The 24127-nt window shown below is 46.7% G+C and overlaps 1 long non-coding RNA gene across 1 annotated transcript in view; it reads left to right on the plus strand.

Annotated features, from left to right (window-relative positions):
• LOC134928115 (uncharacterized) overlaps positions 1-8512 on the plus strand; it is a 73832-nt gene extending 65320 nt beyond the window's left edge. Inside the window, exon 3 of the long non-coding RNA XR_010177828.1 lies at positions 8083-8512. This is a non-coding gene — a long non-coding RNA (uncharacterized LOC134928115). The remainder of the gene's footprint in view (positions 1-8082) is intronic.
• The last annotated feature ends 15615 nt before the right edge of the window (positions 8513-24127 follow it).

The following is a 24127-nucleotide window of genomic DNA, read 5'->3' on the forward strand; positions in this document are numbered from 1 at the left end:
GAACAGGAATACAAACGGTTCCTTTGGATCGTACCATTTCTGTTACCGCAGTGGATGGAAGTTATATCCCAGAGGGTATTATATCCTTTCGTACTATTCCTCTCAAGCTGAAGGTCGGAGTTCTCCATTCAGAAAAAATCTCTTTCCTTGTAATTCCTAAAGCCTCTCATGAACTAATCCTAGGGTTTCCATGGTTAATCAGACACAACCCCCACATAGATTGGCAAACTATGGATGTTCTCTCTTGGGGACAAGACTGCTTCCAGAACTATTTACGTTCAGTTAGACCTCTCTGTTCTTTCAGCCCTTCCAGCCTTCCTGTGGAGTACCAAGCTTTTCAAGGTGTTTTCAGTAAGCATGGGGCAGACACCTTGCCTCCTCATCGTACTTGGGATTGTCCCATTGAGCTAGTACCCGGTAAGACTCCTCCCCGAGGACGAATTTACCCTCTCTCACTTCCCGAGACACAGGCCATGTCGGAGTATATCCGGGAGAACTTGGAGAAAGGGTTCATCAGGTCTTCTACATCTCCGGCCGGAGCAGGATTTTTCTTCGTCAAAAAGAAGGATGGGGGGTTGCGGCCCTGTATTAACTATAGAGGTCTCAATGACATAACAGTTAAGAACAGATATCCGTTACCTCTGATTCCAGAACTGTTCGACCGTGTTAAAGGAGCTACTGTATATACTAAGTTGGACTTACGGGAGGCCTACAATCTTATACGTATTCGCCCAGGGGACGAATGGAAGACGGCATTTAATACCCGCGACGGCCATACCGAATACCTGGTAATGCCTTTTGGCCTATGTAACGCCCCAGCCGTCTTTCAAGAGTTCGTTAACGAAATCTTCAGAGATCTCCTGTACGACTGCTTGGTAGTGTATCTGGATGACATCCTCATTTTTTCTAGGGATTTGAAGACCCATCGGGAACAAGTCAAAGAAGTGTTAACTCGTTTACGAAGGAATCAGTTACTCTGTAAGTTAGAGAAGTGCACCTTTGAAGTACCCACGATTCCATTCCTCGGTTACATTCTCTCAGGGCAGAGGTTACAGATGGACCCCGCTAAAGTCCAGGCGATTCAGGATTGGGCGCTTCCAGCTACCCTTAAAGGAATTCAACGTTTCCTGGGGTTTGCTAACTTCTACCGAAGATTCATTCAAAATTATTCTTCTATCATAGCTCCTATAAACGCATTAACTAGGAAGGGAGCCGATCCTGCCAAGTGGTCTCCTGAGGCTTTGGAAGCTTTTTCATCTTTAAAGGAGGCCTTCACGACTGCTCCAGTTCTTCGACAACCCGATCTCAGCCGTCCGTTCTTGGTGGAGGTTGATGCCTCTACTGTGGGAGTGGGAGCAGTATTATCCCAGCTTTTCGAGGACAAGAAGGTCCATCCTTGTGCGTTATTCTCGTGAAGATTCTCCCCCGCTGAATAGAATTACGCTATTGGGGAACAGGAATTACTGGCAATTAAGTTGGCCTTTGAGGAGTGGAGGTATTTGTTGGAGGGAGCTCAGCATCCAATTTCGGTGACCACGGATCACAAGAACCTTCTGTATCTACAGTCAGCCTGATGTCTGAACCCACGCCAAGCAAGATGGGCACTCTTCTTTACCCGTTTTAATTTTAAACTCAGTTACCGACCAGGTTCCCTCAACAAAAAGGCAGATGCATTATCTCGCTCCCTAAGTTCTGAAGAACCCTCTGACCGTTCAAAAAAGCAATTTATCCTGGAATCCACCTCTTTTTCTGCAACTAATACCTCTCCACTTCTTCCTCCAGGGAAGATCTTCGTTGCACCAAATCTTCGCAAAAAACTTCTTACATGGGCTCACTCCTACTCCTTCATGGGCCATGCGGGCGGTCATAAGACACTTAAATTCATTCAGCGCTCCTACTGGTGACCCACCTCAGGACTGACGTTCAGGAATTCGTAGCTGCCTGTCCAAAATGTGCTCAGCATAAAAGTCCCAAGGGTCCACCAGCTGGGTTACTCCATCCTTTGCCGGTACCACTAAGACCATGGACGCATATTTCTATGGACTTTATTACAGATTTACCTACGTCTGGTGGGCGAAACACCGTATGGGTCATAGTTGACCGATTCTCTAAAATGGCACACTTTGTTCCTCTGGCTAATCTTCCATCTGCATCCCATTTGGCAAAATTGTTTATAGCAGAGATCTTTCGACTCCATGGTCTACCACAGGAAATCGTGTCTGATAGAGGTCCTCAATTTGTGGCCAAGTATTGGAGATCCCTATGTTCTGCTCTTGGCGTGAAATTAAACTTCTCCTCAAGATATCATCCCCAAACGGATGGTCAAACAGAGAGAGTGAACCAGGATCTGGAGACTTTTCTGCGTTTATTCATGTCCTCCTCACAGGACGACTGGCTGGACTTCCTCCCATTCGCAGAATTTGTCCATAACAATCTTTATCACTCTGCCACAAAATCTTCTCCATTCTTCATTAATTATGGTTACCATCCAAGAATTCCTGACTTCCAACTTCTGCCTACGCTTGAGGTTCCTGCCGCAGAGTCAACACTTCGACAATTTACTGAAGCCTGGAAACAAGTTCACAAGACTTTGCTCAAGACATCCAAGAGATATAAGAACTATGCAGATCTGAAACGAAAAGCTGTACCAAGCCTTAAGGTAGGAGATCGGGTTTGGGTTTCCACACGTAACCTAAGATTAAAGGTTCCTACAAAAAAGTTTGCTCAGATTTATTGGGCCTTACCCAATCGAAAAAGTGTTGAATCCTGTGGCTTACAAAGTGAAATTACCTCCGCAGTTGAAAATTCCTAATGCATTTCATATTTCTCTCTTAAAACCATTGGTACTTAATCGGTTCAGAGCCGCTGTGCCTAAATCACCCAAGATCCAATCAGCACATGGAGACGAATTTGAGATTCACAAGATCCTCGATTCTCGCAGACGTTATGGTCGCATCCAGTACCTTGTTGATTGGAAGGGGTATGGGCCAGAGGAGAGATCTTGGGTAGATGCAGAGGATGTCCATGCTCCAAGACTTCTTCGGACATTTCATGCCAAGTTTCCAACTAAACCACATAGGTGTCCGGAGTCCACCCGCAAAGGGGGGGTACTGTCAGCGTCCGGAGTCTTACTGGTACGCTGGGGCCGCGGGGCTGGCTTCCTTGGCTATGTGCGGGCAGCGGCGGAGGTGGGCTGCTGTGCCGGATCTGTGGGCAGCAGTAGCGGCGGTGAGGGGGTCCGCTAGTGGCGGCGGGACGCCGCTACAGCGGGTCGCTCTTGCTGACCAAGTTTTAAGCATAGTTCCTGTTTCCTGTTTCTTCCAGCCAATCCAGGGGAAGCTCTCCCTATAAAAGGGGGCTGGTTTAGGACAGGGATGCCAGTGCTTCAAGTTACAACCCTGTTGTAGGTGCTATAGCCTGTGCTCCCAGGACTCCTGCTGTATTCTGGTTCCTCCTGATCCTGCTTGGTTGGTTCTCTGTTGCTGCTGCAGCCCTGCCGTTTCTAGACTGTTACTGCCTGTGGAAGCGCTCCTGGAAAACCTGGTCCAGTAAGACTCTTTGGGCACAGTCGGCCCCGGGTCTTCTGCCTCATCTTTCAAGCCACACTCCACAGATCTCCTTCACCAGCCACGCCTTTTTACAACCGACCACAGCCTGCAGATTATTATCTTCAGCCTCGTTTAACAAACCACAGTCCACAGTCCTTGTCTCCAGCCACGTCTTCAACCACCATCCACAGTTCCACAGTTCATCATCTACAGTCTCGTCTTTCAAATCACAATCCACAGTTCTTCGCCCCCTGCCACGTCTTTAACCATCGTGCTCCAGCCTCGGTCCTCTACCTCAGCCCTGTACATAATAAATACTTTCCATTGATCTCAAACCCCGCCTATGTTCTTCATTGCTCCGTGTCCCATGCGAAGGAACTATATCCAGCCCCCTCATCTGGTTCATTCACAGCCTGCTACCTCCTCGGGCAAATCTCAGCTGCCGGATCCTCAAACTTTGCTAGACGTGACATGTCACTGTTGAAGTACACCAGGATGAGGATATGGGTGTTGCTGGCGCTGAGGAGTAAATTGACAAGGAGGATTCTGATGGTGATGTGGTTTGTTTAAGTCAGGCACCCGGGGAGACACCTGTTGTCCGTGGGACGAATATGGCCTTTGACATGCCTGGTCATATTACAAAAAAAATCACCTCGTCGGTGTGGAATTATTTCAACAGAAATGCGGACCACAGGTGTCAAGCCGTGTGTCGCCAACAGTCCTGCAGGCCATGTCACTGGCAAGTCTGACGAGTCCTCTCCTAACTGTGATTCCTCCGATGGATCCTTGAGTGTAACGCCTACTGCTGCTGGCGCTGCTGTTGTTGCTGCTGGGATTCGATCGTCATCCCAGAGGGGAAGTCAAAAGACCACTTGTACTACTTCCAGTAAGCAACTGACTGTCCAGTAGTCCTTTGCGAGGAAGATGAAATATCACAGCAGTCATCCTGTTGCAAAGCGGATAACTTGGCAGCTGTGTTGGTGTTAGACGTGTGTCCGGTATCCACCGTTAATTCACAGGGACTTAGAGAATTTCTTGAGGTAGTGTGTCCCCGGTACCAAATCCCATCTAGGTTCCACTTCTCTAGGCAGGCGATACCTAGAATGTACACAGACATCAAAAAAAGAATCACCAGTGTCCTAAAAAATGCAGTTGTACCCAATGTCCACTTAACCATGGATATGTGGACAAGTGGAGCAGGGCAGACTCAGGACTATATGACTGTGACAGCCCACTGGGTAGATGTATTACCTCCCGCAGCAACAACAGCAGCGGTGGCACCAGTAGCAGCATCTTGCAAACGCCAACTTGTTCCTAGGCAGGCTACGCTTTGTATCACCGCTTTCCATAAGAGGCACACAGCTGACAACCTCTTGCGGAAACTGAGGAACATCATCGCAGATTGGCTTACCCCAATTGGACTCTCCTGGGGATTTGTGACATCGGACAACGCCACCAATATTGTGCGTGCGTTACATGTGGGCAAATTCCAGCACGTCCCATGTTTTGCACATACAATTAATTTGGTGGTGCAGAATTTTTTTTTAAATGACAGGGGCGTGCAAGAGATGCTGTCGGTGGCCCGAAGAATTGCGGGCCACTTTCGGCATTCAGCCAGCGCATGCCGAAGACAGGAGCACCAGCAAACACTCCTGAACCTGCCCCTCCATCAGCTGAAGCAAGAGGTGGTAACGAGGTGGAATTCAACCCTCTATATGCTTCAGAGGATGGAGGAGCAGCAAAAGGCCATTCAAGCCTATACATCTGCCTACGATATAGGCAAAGGAGGGGGAATGCACCTGACTCAAGCGCAGTGGAGAATGATTTCAACGTTGTGCAAGGTTCTGCAACCCTTTGAACTTGCCACACGTGAAGCCAGTTCAGACAATGCCAGCCTGAGTCAGGTCATTCCCCTCATCAGGCTTTTGCAGAAGCAGCTGTAGAGATTGTAGGAGGAGCTAAGACGGAGCGATTCCGCTAGGCATGTGGGACTTGTGGATGGAGCCCTTAATTCGCTGAACCAGGATTCATGGGTGGTCAATCTGTTGAAATCAGAGCACTACATTTTGGCCACCGTGCTCGATCCTAAGTTTAAAGACTACGTTGTATCTCTCTTTCCGGCAGACACAAGTCTGCAGAGGTTCAAAGACCTGCTGGGGAGAAAAATGTCAAGTCAAGCGGAACGTGACCCGTCATCAGCTCCTCCTTCACATTCTCCCGCAACTGGGGCTGCGAGGAAAAGGATAAGAATTCCGAGCCCACCCGCTGGCAGTGATGCAGGGCAGTCAGGAGCGAGTGCTGACATCTGGTCCGGCCTGAAGGACCTGCCAACGATTACTGACATGTCGTCTACTGTCACTGCATAGGTGTTTGTGCTGCCCTCTTGGGTCGCTTAGCTTAGTCATCCAGCGACCTCGGTGCAAATTTTAGGACTAAAAATAATATTGTGAGGTGTTCAGAATAGACTGGAAATGAGTGGAAATTATGGTTATTGAGGTTAATAATACTATAGGATCAAAATGACCCCCAAATTCTATGATTTAAGCTGTTTTTGAAAAAAAAAACACCCGAATCCAAAACACACCCGAATCCGACAAAAAATTTTCAGGGAGGTTTTGCCAAAACGCGCCCGAATCCAAAGCACGGCCGCGGAACCGAATCCAAAACCAAAACACAAAACCCGAAAATTTTCCGGTGCACTGTCAGAATCCTGGTAGTCAGGATACCGACGCCAGAATCCCGACAACTGAAAATGCCAACAGCCGGAATACCGGCACACAGGGGCTATTTCCACTCATGGGTGTCCACGATATTCAGAGTGGGAATAGAACCTGTAGTGAGCGCAGCAAGCCACCAAGCCCGCAGGGGGACTCTTTGCGCTGGCTCCGATGCTGGCATTCTGGCGGGCGGGATGCCGCTGTCTGGATACTGACAACCGGCATCCCATCCACCAGGAATACATATGCATTCTGCTGTCGCAGCAGCATTCCATGCTGAATTAGGCCCTTATTTAGTACCCCTGTAAATTTGTCTTAACCATCTGAACTCAAGCATGGATAGCCATAAAATCTGGACTGTAATGGCGGATTTTGGGAAACTATTCTTGAGGATGTATTTTAAAAACATGGTGTTGCAAAATGCATGGGTTTTCCTTTGAAAATAGCCTTTAAAACAGTAGGATGACACAAGTCATCATCTGCAATATATGCATTTTTGGCAAATGATTTTAGTGAACTCCTAATGAGAGGATAGCAGGTTATGTTTCACACGGGAATGGTTTTATGATTTGGGAATAGCTTGTAATTCTACATATCTAATAATTCAGTGAATTCAGGCATATATTTTGCACGGAATTCATTTAACGGTAAAGTTAATTAAATTTGAGACAAAGGAGAAGGTTGTTGTTTTTTATTATTATATTTTATTTGGGAAGGCTCAAACGTACATGCATTTTGGTTTGATGTTAGTTGTTGAATTAACAAGACTTGTGTCTCTTTCCTTTCACACTCTATTTGTACTGCTATGTCTGAGCTGTATTTCAACAAAAAAAAACCTGGATAAATAGACATGGTCATTGGATGGCTTCTAGGCTCAATTCAGTGCAGTGAGGAAAATTCAGATTTAAGGGCCCATTTATTTAATCTCATTATTTCCTTGCAAAATGTATCTCTGCTGGATATTTATGGCCATAAAAATTTCTCATATTAGGTACAAGCAACTTTAAATCATGTTAACATAGAAACATATAATTTGACGGCAGATAAGAAAAACGGGTGTGGTTCGTTTTATCGACAGTATCTAGGTCGACAATGTTTAGGTCGACCACTATAGGTCGACAGTCACTAGGTCGACATGGATGGAAGGTCGACAGGGTTTCTAGGTCGACATGTGCTAGGTCGACAGGTCTAAAGGTCGACATGAGGAATTTATTTATTTTTGGTGTCGTTTTCTTCGTAGAGTGACCGGGATCCCAAATTAGTGCACCGCGTCCCCTCGCATGGCTCGCTTCGCTCGCCATGCTTCAGGCATGGTGCCTTCGCTCCGCTACCGCTTCGCTCGGCACACTTTACCGTTCCAATCGTAGTCCACGTGGATCGTTAAGTATGAAAAAATCCAAAAAAATAAAAAATTTGAAAAACTCATGTTGACCTTTAGACCTGTCGACCTAGCACATGTCAACCTAGAAACCCTGTCGACCTTCCATCCATGTTGACCTAGTGACTGTCGACCTATAGTGGTCGACCTAAACATTGTCGACCTAGACACTGTCGATCTTCAGACCGGATCCCAAGAAAAACGTGGCCCATCTAGTCTACTCCACAGGTTTAGGGTATTAGGGTTACAGGTTTAGTTTAGGGGTTAGGGCATTAGAGTTGGTGTATTAGTGATAGGGTATTAAAGTTGGGGTATTAGGTTTAGTAAAGGTATTAGAACGATAGGCAAATAGTTGGAAATGTAATAAACATCATCATCTAAAGATTGTATGGGGTTTTTTTTTAAATGGAGTATTATTTTTTTATTATGTTTTGTGCAGATATACTGGAGCTCCACTGAAGAAATTTGAACAACTGCTGCCAGACTACATTAAACTATGGGCTCTGAGCTTGCACTGCCTACAAGCTGATGGCTTGTCCAACAGAGATCCTTGAGTAGGGGATGATTGGCAACTTGTTGGCAGAAAAGTGTCCAGGCTCTTATAGTACTGCACTGCAATGGACATATGGTTATTATGACCAAAACATGTGGGCGTGGTTTGTATTAGAGATGAACCAGTTGGAGTTTTCTACAGCCAATGATCATCTGAAAAATAAGAAAATGATACAGACCCATCTGTCCCATTTCCAATGAAGAACTATTTGTAGTATAGTGACCAGTTTACAATACAGAAAGTTACAGTGCCTTGCTAAAGTATTCATCCCCCATTGCATTTTTCATATTTTGTTGCCTTACAACCTGGAATTAAATTGGACTGTTTGGAGGTTTGCATCATTTTATTCACAGAACATGCCTATAACTTTAAAGATGTTTTTTTTTATTTCATTGTGAAGCAAACAACAAATAGGACAAAATAACAGAAAAATTCAGCGTGCATAACTATTCACCCCCCTAAAGTCAGTACTTTGTAGAGCCCCCTTTTGTGGCAATTACAGCTGCAAATCGCCTTGGATAAGTCTCCATGAGCTTGCCACATCTTGCCACTGGGATTACTGCCCATTCCTCAAAGCAAAACTGCTCCAGCTCCATAATGTTGGATGGTTTCCGCTTGTGAACAGCAATCTTCAAGTCTGACCACAGATTCTCAATTGGATTGAGATCTGGGCTTTGACTAGGCCATTCCAACACATTTAAATGTTTCCCCTGCTGGAAGGTGAACCTCTGTCCTAGGGGTATATTTACTAAGCTCCCGATTTTGACCGAGATGCCGTTTTTTCTTTAAAGTGTCATGTCGGGAATTTACTAAGCAAAAATCTCGGCAGTGATGAGGGCATTCGTAATATTTTGGAAGTCCTAGGAAAAAAATCACGAATCAATACACCATCGGTCAAATACGCCTGCAATTTGGTAGAAATCGGGAATTTACTAAAAAGTGCAAATCACAAACACTGCCGACAATAGCCAAACACTGCCGTGCTGAAATACAATTCGTGAAAAAGTGCTAAAAAAAAACCAGACCTGCTTTTTTTTTACCGTGTTTGGATAGGCATGCACGGATCCATGAGATCCGTGCATGTTTATCAGTGGGAAGGGGATGGGAAAGTGTTATTTTTAGGGAAAAAAAATGCGTGGGTTCCCCCCTCCTAAGCAAAACCAGCCTCGGGCTCTTTGAGCCGGCCCTGGTTGCAAAAATATGGGGGGGGAAAATGATAGAGGTTCCCCCATATTTAAACAACCAGCACCGGGCTCTGCGCCTGGTCCTGGTTCCAAAAATACGGGGGACAAAAAGCGTAGGGGTCCCCCGTATTTCTGAAACCAACACCGGGCTCCACTAGCCAGATACATAATGCCACAGCCGGGGGACACTTTTATATAGCTCCCGGCGGCCCTGGCATTACATGACCAACTAGTCACCCCTGGCCGGGGTACCCTGGAGGAGTGGGGACCCCTTCAATCAAGGGATCCCCCCCCTCCAGCCACCCAAGACCAGGGGTGAAGCCCGAGGCTGTCCCCCCCCATCCAAGGGCTGCGGATGGGAGGCTGATAGCCATTGTGTAAAAAAATGAATATTGTTTTTAGTAGCAGTACTACAAGTCCCAGCAAGCCTCCCCCGCAAGCTGGTACTTGGAGAACCACAAGTACCAGCATGCGGAGGAAAACCGGGCCCGCTGGTACCTGTAGTAATACTACTAAAAAAATACCCCAATAAAAACATAAGACACACACCTTGAAAGTATAACTTTAATACATACATACACACCTCCATATACACATACTTACCTTATGTTCACACGAGGGTCGGTCCTCTTCTCCATGTAGAATCCATGGTGTACCTGTGGAAAAAATTATACTCACAAAATCCAGTGTAGAAGCCTCTTCTTCTTTTAATCTAGTTGTAATCCAGGTACTTGTCAAAATTAAAAAAATGGACACCCGACCTCGCACTGAAAGGGGACCCATGTTTTCACATAGGACCCCTTTCCCCGAATGCCAGGAACCCCCTCTGACTTATGTCTAAGTGGGTTCCATCAGCCAATCAGGGAACGCCACGTTGTGGCATCCTCCTGATCGGCTGTGTGCTCCTGTACTGTATGACAGGCGGCACACGGCAGTGTTACAATGTAGCGCCTATGCGCTCTATTGTAACCAATGGTGGGAACTTTGTGGTCAGCGGGTGACCGAAAGTAACCTCACCGCTGACCACAAAGTTCCCACCATTGGTTACAATGGAGCGCATAGGCGCTACATTGTAACACTGCCGTGTGCTGCCTGTCATACAGTACAGGAGCACACAGCCGATCAGGAGGATGCCACAACGTGGCGTTCCCTGATTGGCTGATGGAACCCACTTAGACATAAGTCAGAGGGGGTTCCTGGCATTCGGGGAAAGGGGTCCTATGTGAAAACATGGGTCCCCTTTCAGTGCGAGGTCGGGTGTCCATTTTTTTAATTTTGACAAGTACCTGGATTACAACTAGATTAAAAGAAGAAGAGGCTTCTACACTGGATTTTGTGAGTATAATTTTTTCCACAGGTACACCATGGATTCTACATGGAGAAGAGGACCGACCCTCGTGTGAACATAAGGCAAGTATGTGTATATGGAGGTGTGTATGTATGTATTAAAGTTATACTTTCAAGGTGTGTGTCTTATGTTTTTATTGGGGTATTTTTTTAGTAGTAGTACTACAGGTACCAGCGGGCCCGGTTTTCCTCCGCATGCTGGTACTTGTGGTTCTCCAAGTACCAGCTTGCGGGGGAGGCTTGCTGGGACTTGTAGTACTGCTACTAAAAACAATATTCATTTTTTTACACAATGGCTATCAGCCTCCCATCCGCAGCCCTTGGATGGGGGGGACAGCCTCGGGCTTCACCCCTGGTCCTTGGGTGGCTGGAGGGGAGGACCCCTTGATTGAAGGGGTCCCCACTCCTCCAGGGTACCCCGGCCAGGTGTGACTAGTTGGTTATGTAATGCCAGGGCCGCCGGGAGCTATATAAAAGTGTCCCCCGGCTGTGGCATTATGTATCTGGCTAGTGGAGCCCGGTGCTGGTTTCAAAAATACGGGGGACCCCTACGCTTTTTGTCCCCCGTATTTTTGGAACCAGGACCAGGCGCAGAGCCCGGTGCTGGTTGTTTAAATATGGGGGAACCTCTATCATTTTTCCCCCCATATTTTTGCAACCAGGACCGGCTCAAAGAGCCCGAGGCTGGTTTTGCTTCGGAGGGGGGACCCCACGCATTTTTTTTTTAACTTTAACACTGATTTTTTTTTTTTATTAAAAAAGTGCACAATGAAGCCCAGCACGGATCTCTCAGATCCGGCCGAGATTCATTGTATTAAAGTCGGCAGTGTTTTACAAGTCACTCACGTAAAACACTGCTTAAAAAAACGAATGACATCGACATCGGTAAAACCGAAAATGCAGAATACGGCAGCTTAGTAAATTAGTCGTACTAAATTCAAAAAGTTGCATATTTACACTTTCAATGTCATTCGTGATTGAACTTTGACCTCAAACGGAAAATTACGAATCTTAGTAAATTTACCCCCTAGTCTCAAATCACAGGCAGACTGAAACAGGTTTTGCACAAGAATATCCCTGTATTTAGCACCATCCATCTTTCCCTCAACTCGAAACAGTTTACCAGTTCCTGTTGCTGCAAAACATCCCCACAGCGGCCACCACTATGTTTCACTTTGGGGATGGTGTTCTTTTGGTGATGGGATGTGTTAGGTGTGCGCCAGACATAGCGTATTCTTGGGGGCCGAAAAGTTTAATTTTAATCTCATTTGACCTTCCTCCATACATTTGGGGAGTCGTCCACATGCCTTTTGGCAAACTCAAAATGTGCCTTCTTATTTTTAACAGTAAGTAATGGCTTTTTTCTGCCCACTGTTCCATAAAGCCCAGCTCTATGGAGTGTACGGCTTATTGTGGTCACATGCGCAGATACACCAGTCTCTGCTGTGGAACTCTGCAGCTCCGTCAGGGTTACTTTTGGTCTCTGTGCTGCCTCTCTGATTAATGCCCTCCTTGCCCGGTCTGTGAGTTTTGGTGGCCGGCCCTCTCTCGGCAGGTTTGTTGTGATACCATGTTCTTTCCATTTGAAGATGATGGATTTGATGGTGCTCCGGGGGATCATCAAAGATTTGGATATTTCTCCTACGTCCTAGAGGATGCTGGGGACTCCGTAAGGACCATGGGGTATAGACGGGATCCGCAGGAGACATGGGCACACTATAAGACTTTTACTGGGTGTGAACTGGCTCCTCCCTCTATGCCCCTCCTCCAGACCTCAGTTAGACTCTGTGCCCAGGAGTGACTGGACACACACTAGGGGAGCTCTATTGAGTTTCTCTGGAAAGACTTTATGTTAGGTTTTTTATTTTCAGGGAGACCTGCTGGCTACAGGCTCCCTGCATCGAGGGACTGAGGGGAGAGAAGTCAGACCTACTTCTTCTTAGTTAAGGGCTCTGCTTCTTAGGCTACTGGACACCATTAGCTCCAGAGGGTTCGATCACTTGGTTCGCCTAGCTGCTTGTTCCCGGAGCCACGCCGTCACCCCCCTCACAGAAGCCAGAAGAAAGAAGTCAGGTGAGTATGTGAAGAACAGAAGATTTCAGTGACGACAGAAGACTTCGGTAACGGAGGTACAGCGCGGTGGTCGCGCTGTGCTCCATGCTCCCACACACCAATGGCACCACAGGGTGCAGGGCACTGGGGGGGGAGCGCCCTGGGCAGCAAGTTACTGAGCTTCTAAAAAAGGCTGGCATAAAAAGCATATTCGGTGCCTGGGCACCGTGTCCCATACCCCCGCCAGTACACAGCAGCGCGTTGCCCGCCATCGCTCCCACGCCGACGGCTTACAAGGGTGCAGGGCGCAGGGGGGGGGGGCCCTGGGCAGCAGTATATTCCTTTTTTAAGGGTGGCTATGAAATATACAGTGGGTAGACACTGTGTAGGGACCCCCCCGGCATAAAATAACGCTATGTTGCTAGCGGGCTGTAGAGCCCCGAGAAGGGGCAGGGCTTAGCCCTCACAACACTTTCAGCGCCATTTTCCTCCATGTCCCCGCCATAACAGGAAACGTGGGGGGGCACAGTGTTTAGTGTATATAGACAATATAACACTGTGTAAGTTAAATGGTCTTCTAATACTGTGTTTTGTGCATATATCCCTGTGTGTTCCCTGATCAGAATACCCACTATAGCTCTTTAGTCGACATATGTCGACAGGCATGAGTGCTCTGTGACAAACAGGGGGATCGCTGTCGGCATCGCCGACGCCTGTTGGTTCTGGATGCAGTAGATGCAGTGTCAGCAGGTCGGTAGTTGTTTGCTGGTCAAAGGTAAACACTGTATGGGAGACACAGTGGTATGAGGGTGACCCTGTCGGCACCAACTGTTATTGCTGAGTGTAACTTAACATGCTGTAACTGCCTTATGCCTGTATATATATATTTTTATGTATATGTAGGGTTCGGTTCCTTGGGCCTATAACTCGAGCACAGATATGGCAGTAGGTGGGGGGAGTGTTATAAAGATTATATATGTATACTTCCCTCGGACCTCTCGGGTCGCCAGATGGTTATTTTGCCTGGTTACTACTCCTTGTTGTCGACGAATACTAGGTTTTCTGTCGACCATAAGGTTTCCTGTTTGATCCACAGCTGGGGCTTTCAGTACATGGTCATACACATTCAGAACACATTAATGTCACTAGGGACCATACGGTTCCGGACTATCCGCTTATATGTATGTTATATATATTTATATATATGGGATATGTGTGTATTTGTGTATTACATTATGATTTATAATGAATGCTGAAGTAAAAGTATTCTTTCTCATGTGCTGGTCGCTTTGTTGATAAAGCTCTAGGTCGGCCGTGACGATCAGATCTTCACAAGGAGTCCGAATGATTATTCTTTTCCCGCTGCGGATAGAATACTGTGGAAGTCAACTCCTGGTCGACACGGGGCCCTGTCACAAAGGATCGTACACAGTAAGGTAAGTGTTATTTTATTTCTATGCTTTGGAGTTATTGGCATTACATGCACATGGGGGAGCGTTTATATTCGGAAAAGCATCCGATAGTATTACCCTAAAGAAAGTGGGGAGGTTTCTTGTGTTGAGTCTTCTCTATAACATGACAAGAAATGCTGCAGCTGACTCCGAGAGATACTCGAGTGTTTCCACGAGACGGTGTACCGCTGTGTGGGGAGGCCTCAGTTCACTCACTCTCGGCGGATACCACTGGTAAGGCTAACTTCGTGAGTTAGATTCCCTCACAACGGTTGGTGACGCATTCTGTTGCGGGATGCAGTCATTTTAACCGGTTTGATACCGTTCTTTTTTCCCTTTCGGGGCAGATTGTGGAAGGTGAAAAGGTAAGAGTTCTGCAGCCTTGTTAGGTTCGCAGGAGCGGATGTAGTTTTCTGTTTCTACCACAACCACCGCATGTCGCTGGGTCTATCTGGCTGGAGCCCACTCCGGTGGGAACTCGTCTACTACTCTTCAGTCTGTCCAGGAATGGACTTGGACCTGTGAGTTAAAAATAGAATCCATAAGGGCACATGCTGGAGTTTACAGATGATTCCCCTCACTGTTTTTTCGAATAGATCTTACCTATTCCCCTCTGGAAGGGGAGGTAGTATGCAACGCCATACCAGAGTTGCGTCAGGATCAGGACATTGTCCTGCTGTCCCTGTAAAAATAAATAAATAAATAAATAAACAATGATTTCTACTTACGAAGGGAGCACCAGCACGTAAAGGTAGAAAAGGGGTTAAATGCGTTTTTCTCCGCATTCAGCTTACCTGGGTTGATATCCAGGATTGTCTTTACCATTTCACCGGAGTGAGGGCAGTATGATGGTTTTATTTCGATAGTAAAAGCCATTGTTATTCTGTACTGAGACGCTCTCCTGATTAAGGTGACGTCAAGAAACAAGTGGTGCAAATCGTGGTTTCTCTCTGACTGTTCTTCAACACAGGGAATGGCTGTTGTTCTCAACGACGCAGATGTCGGAGGTGGGTATCAGAGTAGATACTGAACAGTTGAGGTTCTGCGTTTTCCTGTGGAAAGAGGTCTGAGGATCCAGAGTCGGATCAGATTTGCAGTGACAATCTATCAATAGGTTCCGTTGATGAAGAAGATGGTGCGGCTTCAGAGTCTTTTCGGCGAGCAGGTCAAATGCCAGAGTGGTTTTCACGGGGCCAGTTGGAAATGTGGTCCGGGTCTCACCTGCACATGCGCCAGAATATAATCCTAATGGCCAGGATATCGCTCCTGTGGTGTCTGCTCAGTTCTCACCTCCTAGAGGGACGAAGGTTCGGAATCCAGGTGGAGATCCTGGTATCCATGCATGCAGATCTCCAAGACTGGGGAGCAATCCTTGCAAGGGAAGTATTTCCAGAGGAAAAGGTCAAGCTAGGATGCTTGTCTGCAATAAGCTTTCTTGAATGTAGAGCTATTTTCAGTGAACATAGGCTTAGTGATCTGCCCGTGTTAATTCTGTCGGACGACTTGGCAGCAGTGGTGTAAGTAAGCCGCTATGGCGGAACAAGGAGCACAGTGGCAATGGCAGATGCCGTAAAAGTTTTCTGCTGAGTGGAAAGACTGGTAAACGCTGTATTAGCAGTCTTCGTTCCGGATGGGATCGACGGAGAAATAGATTCCTCTGCAGATGCGATCTCCATCCGGGAGAGATACAGTGTCATCGAGACGTTTCACTGAAGCGAAAAGTTTTTGAGGAGTGCCTCAATTGAACATGTTGGCGTCTCGCCTCAACGAGAGATCTCAGGGATATTGTTCCAGGTCAGGGGGCACTCAAGCTATAGCAGTGGAAGGTCCTTGGGACACCTTGGGTGTTTTCAGTCGGTCTATGTGTCCCCTCCGTTTTCAGTCTTCTGAAGGTGATAACCGTAAGACGAACAAAGCTTCAGGCGATTCTCATTGTTCCGGTCTGTACATGGAGGACTTGGTATCCAGTTCTTGAAATTTTACTCATAGTAGATTCTTGGCCTCTTCCTCTACGTGAGGAACTGTTACAGCAAGCTCCGGGCGTGTATCAAGTCTTACCGCGGCTGCATTTGACGGTGTGGTGGTTGAACGCCATATCCTAGCCCGAAAGGGTATTCCCAGTGAAGTCATTTCCACTTTTCTTCAGGCTAGAACAGAAGTAACGGCAAAGCCTTACCACCGTGTTTGGAGAAAATATGTGTCTTGGTGTGTTTCCAAGATAGTTACTACGGAAGCTTCGGCTGGGTCGTTCTTCTCCATTCTTTGCAAGCAGGTGTGGGTGCAGGCCTGAAGTTAGGCTCCATTCAAGTGCGTTTTTGGCCTTATAACTTTTCTTTCAAGAAAGAAGTGACGACCTTTCCGGAAGTTCGGATCTTCGTGGAAGGAGTACTGCACATCCAACCTCCGTTTGTGCCCCCATTGGCACTGTGGGACCTTGCGCGGTGTAGAGTTTTCTTGTGTCACTATGATTGGAACCTTTATGAAGGGTTGTGTTAAAAATTCTCTCTTAGAGAGCCGTCATGCTTTTGGCTTTGGCGTCCGCAAGGCGGGTGTCGAAAGTAGTGGCTGGGTCTCACGAGAGCCCCTGTTTGATCTTCCAGGTGGATAGAGCGTAAATGAGAACTCGGATAATAGTTCTGCCAAAAGTGGTTTAGGTGTTTCGCAGAAACCAGCCTATTTGATGCCTGTAGTTACTTCAGCATTGGCTGATTCAAGGTCTCTCGATGTAGTCAGGGCTTTGAATATTTATGTCGCCAATTTGGCTCAGATTGCGGAAACAGAGGCTCTGTTTGTCTGGTATGCTCCCAGCGTGATTGGGGCGCCTGCGTCTCTGTAGTTGGTTACACGCTAGATCTGTGATCCGATTCGCCGTGCTCGTTCTACGGCTGGATTGCCGTTACCGAATTCGGTGGTGACCCATTCTACTTGGAAAGTGGGTTTTCTTGGGCGGATGCCTGAGGAGTCTCGGCGATTAATTTTTGCCGAGCGGATACTTGGTCGGGTTCAAACACTTTTGCTAAGCTCTACAAGTTTGATACCCTGGCTGATGGGGTCCTCATGTTGCTCAATCGGTGCTGCAGAGTTGTCCGCACTCCCGCCCGGTCTGGAGCTTTGGTATAAACCCCATGGTCCTTACGGAGTCCCCAGCATCCTCTAGGACGTAGGAGAAAAAAGGATTTTAATGCCTACCGGTAAATCCTTTTCTCTTAGTCCGTAGAGGATCCTGGGCCCGTCCCGGTGCGTACTGTGTCTGCAGTTATTGGTGATGGTTACACTCTTGTGGTGTTTCTTTTCTGTCAGGCTGTAGCTGACGTTGTGCTTGCCTTGGCAGGCGGTGTCTTATTATTGGTTGTGTTGACACACTGGTTGTGTTACATATTCTCTCAGCATGTGGCTGTGTATTTTTCATGCCGTTGGCTGGTATTCTATTGAATGCCATGTTATTCGGTATGTTCGTGGTGTGAGCTGGTATGACAATAAATTCTTTCCTCGAATGTCCCTCTCCCTGGGCACAGTTTTCTAACTGAGGTCTGGAGGAGGGGCATAGAGGGAGGAGCCAGTTCACACCCAGTAAAAGTCTTATAGTGTGCCCATGTCTCCTGTGGATCCCGTCTATACCCCATTGTCCTTACGGAGTCCCCAGCATCCTCTACGGACTAAGAGAAAAGGATTTACCGGTAGGTATTAAAATCCTATTTTTTTATAACCCAACCCTGACTTGTACTTCTCAACAACTTTGTCCCTGACTTGTTTGGAGAGCTCCTTGGTCGTCATGGTGTGATGCCTCTTGCTTAGTGGTGTTGCAACTTCTGGGGCCTTTCAGAAAAGGTGTGTTTATACTGACAGATCATGTGACACTTAGATTGCACACAGGTGGACTTAATTTCACTAATTATGTGACTTCTGAAGGTAATTGGTTGCACCAGAACGCTTGAGGGGCTTCATAGCAAAGGGGGTGAAAACATAGTCACATGCCAATTATCAAATTTTTATTTATAAAAATTATTTTTTATATACATTTTTCTCATTCAACTAAGACTACTTTGTGCAGATCCAGATACTTTAGCAAGGCACTGTATGCCCTTTATGGTGATCTCTGTACAATACAAAGATAATCGTATAACTTAGTTTACAATGTAGAAACATTTAGTGACCACTATCCAATATAAACAGCATTCAACTGACCACTTTCACAGTACCGATGTGGCATATGGGCAGTAGTCAGAGAATGCGGCACATCAGATCAGCTCTGTGCTAAGCCTCCTCCATAATCATCACAAATATAAAACTGTTATAAAATAAATATGTGAAGGCAGCGGAAATGAGCAGAACAGAAGAGTATCATCACACAAGGGCTACACACCTACTGCTACACCATCTCAGTTCACTGTTGGTCTCAATGAGATACACTCTCATTGCATTTACCATCTATGTTCCTCCCCTGGTGATATCTGCAGCCTCCTTGTTGGCAGCATGTGGCTATTCACCTGTATGCAGAGTTGTAAGCACCTCTGGGACTGGACATCCCTATCTGTATGCTTGGTCATCAGAGCGCACTTGCACTAGCCCTATTGCATGTGCAAAAACTCTTACTAAAAACAAGAGTTTTATGCATACTAGTGATGTGCACCGGAAATTTTTCGGGTTTTGTGTTTTGGTTTTGGATTCGGTTCCGCGGACGTGTTTTGGATTCGGACGCGTTTTGCCAAAACCTCCCTGAAATTTTTTTGTCGGATTCGGGTGTGTTTTGGATTCAGGTGGGGTTTTTTCAAAAAAACCCTCAAATACAGCTTAAATCATAGAATTTGGGGGTCATTTTGATCCCATAGTATTATTAACCTCAATAACCATAATTTCCACTCATTTCCAGTCTATTCTGAACAACTCACACCTCACAATATTATTTTTAGTCCTAAAATTTGCACCGAGGTCGCTGGATGACTAAGCCAAGCGACCCAAATGGCCGACACAAACACCTGGCCCATCTAGGAGTGGCACTGCAGTGTCAGACAGGATGGCAGATTTAAAAAATAGTCCCCAAACAGCACATGATGCAAAGAAAAAAAGAGGTGCAATGAGGTAGCTGTGTGACTAAGCTAAGCGACCCAAGTGGCCGACACAAAACCTGGCCCATGTAGGGGTGGCACTGCAGTGTCAGACAGGATGGCACTTCAATAAATAGTCCCCAAACAGCACATGATGCAAAGAAAAAAAGAGGTGCACTAAGGTCGCTGGATGGCTAAGCTAAGCGACCCAAGTAGCCGACACAAACACCTGGCCCATCTAGGAGTGGCACTGCAGTGTCAGACAGGATGGCACTTTAAAAAATAGTCCCCAAACAGCACATGATGCAAAGATAAATGAAAGAAAAAAGAGGTGCAAGATGGAATTGTCCTTGGGCCCTCCCACCCACCCTTATGTTGTATAAACAGGACATGCACACTTTAACAAACCCATCATTTCAGCGACAGGGTCTGCCACACGACTGTGACTGAAATGACTGGTTGGTTTGGGCCCCCACCAAAAAAGAAGCAATCAATCTCTCCTTGCACAAACTGGCTCTACAGAGGCAAGATGTCCACCTCCTCCTCATCATCCGATTCCTCACCCCTTTCACTGTGTACATCCCCCTCCTCACAGATTATTAATTCGTCCCCACTGGAATCCACCATCTCAGGTCCCTGTGTACTTTCTGGAGGCAATTGCTGGTGAATGTCTCCACGGAGGAATTGATTATAATTCATTTTGATGAACATCATCTTCTCCACATTTTCTGGAAGTAACCTCGTACGCCGATTGCTGACAAGATGAGTGGCTGCACTAAACACTCTTTCGGAGTACACACTGGAGAGGGGGGGCAACTTAGGTAAAATAAAGCCAGTTTCTGCAAGGGCCTCCAAATTGCCTCTTTTTCCTGCCAGTATACGTACGGACTGTCTGACGTGCCTACTTGGATGCGGTCACTCATATAATCCTCCACCATTCTTTTAATGGTGACAGAATCATATGCAGTAGACGACATGTCAGTAATCGTTGGCAGGTCCTTCAGTCCGGACCAGATATCAGCACTCGCTCCAGACTGCCCTGCATCACCGCCAGTGGGTGGGCTCGGAATTCTTAGCCTTTTCCTCGCAGCCCCAGTTGTGGGAGAATGTGAAGGAGGAGCTGATGACGGGTCACGTTCCGCTTGACTTGACAATTTTCTCAACAGCAGGTCTTTGAACCTCTGCAGACTTGTGTCTGCCGGAAAGAGAGATACAACGTAGGTTTTAAATCTAGGATCGAGCACGGTGGCCAAAATGTAGTGCTCTGATTTCAACAGATTGACCACCCATGAATCCTGGTTCAGCGAATTAAGGGCTCCATCCACAAGTCCCACATGCCTAGCGGAATCGCTCTGTTTTAGCTCCTCCTTCAATCTCTCCCGCTTCTTCTGCAAAAGCCTGATGAGGGGAATGACCTGACTTAGGCTGGCAGCGTCTGAACTGACTTCACGTGTGGCAAGTTCAAAGGGTTGCAGAACCTTGCACAACGTTGAAATCATTCTCCACTGCGCTTGAGTCAGGTGCATTCCCCCTCCTTTGCTTATATCGTAGGTAGCTGTATAGGCTTGAATGGCCTTTTGCTGCTCCTCCATCCTCTGAAGCATATAGAGGGTTGAATTCCACCTCGTTACCACCTCTTGCTTCAGCTGATGGAGGGGCAGGTTCAGGAGTGTTTGCTGGTGCTCCAGTCTTCGGCACGCAGTGGCTGAATGCCGAAAGTGGCCCGCAATTCTTCGGGCCACCGACAGCATCTCTTGCACGCCCCTGTCGTTTTTTAAAAAATTGTACACCACCAAATTCAATGAATGTGCAAAACATGGGACGTGCTGGAATTTGCCCACATGTAATGCACGCACAATATTGGTGGCATTGTCCGATGTCACAAATCACCAGGAGAGTCCAATTGGGGTAAGCCATTCTGCGATGATGTTCCTTAGTTTCCGTAAGAGGTTGTCAGCTGTGTGCCTCTTATGGAAAGCGGTGATACAAAGCTTAGCCTGCCTAGGAACGCGTTGGCGTTTGCGAGATGCTGCTACTGGTGCCACCGCTCTGTTGTTGCTGCGGGAGGCAATACATCTACCCTGTGGGCTGTCACAGTCATATAGTGTTGAGTCTGCCCTGCTCCACTTGTCCACATGTACGTGGTTAAGTGGACATTGGGTACAACTGCATTTTTTAGGACACTGGTGACTCTTTTTCTGAGGTCTGTGTACATTCTCGGTATCGCCTGCCTAGAGAAGTGGAACCTAGATGGTATTTTTTACCGGGGACACACTAACTCAATAAATTCTCTAATTCCCTGTGAATTAACGGAGGACACCGGACACACGTTTAACACCACCCAGGCTGCCAAGGCCTGTGTTATCCGCTTTGCAGCAGGATGACTGCTGTGATATTTCATCTTCCTCGCAAAGGACTGTTGGACAGTCAATTGCTTACTGGAAGTAGTACAAGTGGTCTTCCAACTTCCCCTCTGGGATGACGATCGACTCCCTGCAGCAAGAGCAGCAGCGCCAGCAGCAGTAGGCGTTACACTCAAGGATGCACCGGAGGAATCCCAGGCAGGAAAGGACTCGTCAGACTTGCCAGTGACATAGCCTGCAGGACTATTGGCTTTCCTGTCTAAGGAGGAAATTGACACTGAGGGAGTTGGTGGTGTGGTTTGCAGGAGCTTGGTTACAAGAGGAAGGGATTTAGTTGTCAGTGGACTGCTTCCGCTGTCACCCAAAGTTTTTGAACTTGTCAATGACTTCTGATGAATGCGCTCCAGGTGACGTATAAGGGAGGATTGTTCCTAGGTGGTTAACGTCCTTACCCCTACTTATTACAGCTTGACAACGGCAACACACGGCTTGACAAATGTCCGTATTTCTGTTAAAATAATTCCACACCGACGAGGTGATTTTTTTTGTAATTTGACCAGGCATGTCAATGGCCATATTCGTCCCACGGACAACAGGTGTCTCCCCGGGTGCCTGACTTAAACAAACCACCTCACCATCAGAATCCTCCTTGTCAATTTCCTCCTCAGCACCAGCAACACCCATATCCTCATCCTGGTGTACTTCAACAGTGACATCTTCAATTTGACTATCAGGAACTGGACTGCGGGTGCTCCTTCCAGCACTTGCAGGGGACATGCAAATGGTGGAAGGCGCCACCTCTTCCCGTCCAGTGTTGGGAAGGTCAGGCATTGCAACCGACACAATCAGACTCTCCTTGGGGATTTGTGATTTAGAAGAACGCACAGTTCTTTGCTGTGCTTTTGCCAGCTTAAGTCTTTTCATTTTTCTAGCGAGAGGATGAGTGCTGCCATCCTCATGTGAAGCTGAACCACTAGCCATGAACATAGGCCAGGGCCTCAGCCGTTCCTTGCCACTCCGTGTCGTAAATGGCATATTGGCAAGTTTGCGCTTCTCATCAGACGCTTTTAATTTTGATTTTTGGGTCATTTTACTGAACTTTTGTTTTTTGGATTTTACATGCTCTCTACTATGACATTGGGCATCGGCCTTGGCAGACGACGTTGATGGCATTTCGTCGTCTTGGCCATGACTAGTGGCAGCAGCTTCAGCACGAGGTGGAAGTGGATCTTGATCTTTCCCTATTTTACCCTCCACATTTTTGTTCTCCATTTTTTAATGTGTGGAATTATATGCCAGTAATATATCAATAGCAATGGCCTACTGTACCATACTGCTATATATATATACTGGTGGTCAGAAAAATTCTGCATTGTCCTCCTACTATATATACTGCGCACAACTAAAATGCAGCACAGGTATGGATGGACAGTATACTTGACGACACAGAGGTAGGTAGAGCAGTGGCCTACTGTACCATACTGCTATATATATATACTGGTGGTCAGCAAAATTCTGAACTGTCCTCCTACTATATATACTGCGCACAACTAAAATGCAGCACAGGTATGGATGGATAGTATACTTGACGACACAGCGGTAGGTAGAGCAGTGGACTACTGTACCGTACTGCTATATATATACTGGTGGTCAGCAAAATTCTGCACTGTCCTCCTACTATATATACTGCGCACAACTAAAATGCAGCACAGGTATGGATGGATAGTATACTTGACGACACAGAGGTAGGTAGAGCAGTGGACTACTGTACCGTACTGCTATATATATACTGGTGGTCAGCAAAATTCTGCACTGTCCTCCTTCTATATATACTGCGCACAACTAAAATGCAGCACAGGTATGAATGGATAGTATACTTGACAACACAGAGGTATGTAGAGCAGTGGACTACTGTACCGTACTGCTATATATATACTGGTGGTCAGCAAAATTCTGCACTGTCCTCCTACTATATATACTGCGCACAACTAAAATGCAGCACAGGTATGGATGGATAGTATACTTGACGACACAGAGGTAGGTAGAGCAGTGGACTACTGTACCGTACTGCTATATTGTCAAAGTCGAAAAATATCATGATGCATATGCCTTGCACTAACCCCATGCACATGCCTGCTGCTCGTACACTCAGTCTGCCGTGCGTGCACATATCCGCAATTTGCGTAAGATCGCTCTGGCGATCACGCGCGTGGTATGCGCATTTACGGTAGAGTTTGTGAGCGTGTAGCATGCGACTCGATCGTAGCATATTTAACCCAAATAGTGTGTTTTGTAGTAAATATTCCCCTAGACAATGTCAGCAAGTATGTTTAGTTTAAACTGTTCCTGGACAGAGAGATTCCTCTTTACATGATAGGAAGGGTCAGACAAAGGTTGAAAGGTGGTGTTTAGTATCCAGCTGTAGGGTATTTTAAGAGTAACATTCCGATGCTAGTTAGGAAAGGATCGCTCGCTCCTGCGTATAGTTA

Source organism: Pseudophryne corroboree, chromosome 5 (assembly GCF_028390025.1).
Source record: "Pseudophryne corroboree isolate aPseCor3 chromosome 5, aPseCor3.hap2, whole genome shotgun sequence".
Classification (NCBI taxonomy): domain Eukaryota; kingdom Metazoa; phylum Chordata; class Amphibia; order Anura; family Myobatrachidae; genus Pseudophryne; species Pseudophryne corroboree.